Genomic DNA, 2500 nt, shown 5'->3' on the forward strand with positions numbered 1-2500 from the left:
GGGAGGAACCAGCGCGGCTTCCGCACCTTGAGGCAGTGTCTGTTGGGGCTTCGCTACATCAGGAGCCTCTTGTAGTCGAGCCTCCTCTCTCCTTATTTATTGTCATCCTCTCATTATCCATTGTCTTATTTATTTATTAAAACATGTTATTTTGTTTAAAACTTTTTACACCTTCCCCGACATCCTGCTTTACCCAACACTATAGTCCATGTTTTATCAAACCCATGGCTTTCTGATATCTTTTCATGTAGAAGAACCTAGGACACAAGTCTTGATAAAATAGTGTCTATATGCATTTGAAATGCGTTCACTACTCCAGTTGCTGTTCACTTATTATTGTCACACAAGTATGTTGTCACAATCCACTCAGAAATGACACGAATTCTGCTGCTGTTGTATCTGTGCAGAAATGTCTGATACTTTGTAAAAGGAGTGAGAGTGAGTACATGACTGAAAAGGGGCAAAAAGAGAGGGTGAATGAGCGAAAGAGAGTCAGAGAATGTTGTAGAATGTTACTTCAGAGAGGATCTCAGGATCTGGCCCAGAGAGATGGAGTGCTTCATGACGTCATCAAAGCTTCTCGGTTTTTTAACCAAACTCAAATTTGTTGCATGGAGTTGGCATTTTACAGGCGTGTCTCGTCATTAGAAGAGTCTGAGAGAATTAATGAATTAATGAAAGAAAGAAGGGCAGAAAGAGAGGGTGAATGACCGAAAGAGAGAGAGACAGAGAATGTTGTAGAAGCTTCTCAGTTCTTCCCCCAAACCCGAATTTGTTGCATGGAGCTGACTACTCTTCAGACCAAGTTTTGGCACACGATTCACGTCTGCTGACCGTTTCTTCCCCCGCTGTGCCCGCCTTTCCTTCGGGAGATCGTGGGACCAACACCTCTCTCTAAGGCTCCGAGATGCAGTCCTCACTTGCTGATATCTTTCATTTTGTCAATGATACTATAATTGCTATTATTTAATACTATTATTATCGTCATTGTCATTATCATTATTATTACTATAGCATTATTGCTATTAAAATCTGATTATAATTATTACTATTACTACTATAGTTTTAATGTTATTAATATTTATATTATTATCATTATTATTAGTATTATTAGTATTGCTATCATTATCGTCATTATTATTAGTTGTATCATTATTATTGTTATTATTATTGATATTGTTATTATTGTTAATATTATTGATATTGTTATTATTGTTATGATTATCACTTATTGTTGTTATTAGAATTCTTATTATAACTATCACTATTAATATCATAATAATTATTTTTAATGTGTTTCTGTACATTTATTTTTTGTATAAAGTTGTATAAAGCTTTTAATACTTGCTGTCAAATGTGTTCTAAAGGTTTTATGATATATTTCAAACGGTTTACATAGTAAACGGCTTTATTGAAAAGTTTTATTAAAACGGTTAGGTATGTTGCAGTTTCGAATATACAGTTACCGCTTCTATTTAATTGTGCTCCCTCTCCTTTCTCTATCTATCTATCTATCTATTTCTCTCTTCTTAAGAGAGAGAAGGAGGCGTGAAGATCGATCTAAATATAGGTATGGTGAGAGAAAGAGAGAGAATGAGAGAGGGGGGGGAGGGGAGAGAGAGAGAGGGAGAGAAAAAGAGAAAGAGGGAGGGAAGGGGAGACAGAAAGAGAGAGAGAGAAAGAGAAAGAGAGAGGGAGAGAGAGAGAGCGAGAGAGGGAGGGGGAGACAGAAAGAGAGAGAGAGAGAGCGAGAGAGGGAGGGGGATACAGGAAGAGAGAGAGAGAGCGTTAATAAGATAAACTAATGAAAGAGAGAGTTGATAGCATAGGAAAGGGAAACCAGATGACAATGTTAGTTGCTGTTCACTTATTATTGTCACACAAGTATGTCGTCACAATCCACTCAGAAATGACACGAATTCTGCTGCTGTTGTATCTGTGCAGAAATGTCTGATGCTTTGTAAAATCTTGTTTTATGGGAGGCGACAGACACAGTACAAGTCTTAAAGAGTGCATAAATGATTGAAAGAAAGAAGGGCAGAGAGAGTGAATGAGCGAAAGAGAGACAGAGAATGTTGTGGAATGTTACTTCAGAGAGGACCTTAGGATCTGGCCCAGAGAGATGGAGTGCCTCATGACGTCATCAAAGCTTCTCGGTTTTTTCCCCAAACTCAATGACCGCTATTGATTAGATATATATCGTGTGATATATTTCATACTGACAGGTCTTTTTGTGCTGACAGTTCCTTCTCGCACTGCGTGCCCGCCTCTCTTTCATCATGTTTATTATCATTATTGTTATTATACTTATCATTATTTGCCTTATTATTATTATCAATGTTTTATTATCATTATCATTGTTATTATCGTTATCATTGTTATCATCATTATCATTATTATTATTATTGTTATTATTATTATTATTATTATTATTATTATTATTATTATTATTGTTATTGATATTTTTATTATTATAATCAGCATCATCATCATTATTACT

Source organism: Penaeus chinensis, chromosome 7 (genome assembly GCF_019202785.1).
Source record: "Penaeus chinensis breed Huanghai No. 1 chromosome 7, ASM1920278v2, whole genome shotgun sequence".
NCBI classification, from domain to species: Eukaryota; Metazoa; Arthropoda; class Malacostraca; order Decapoda; family Penaeidae; genus Penaeus; species Penaeus chinensis.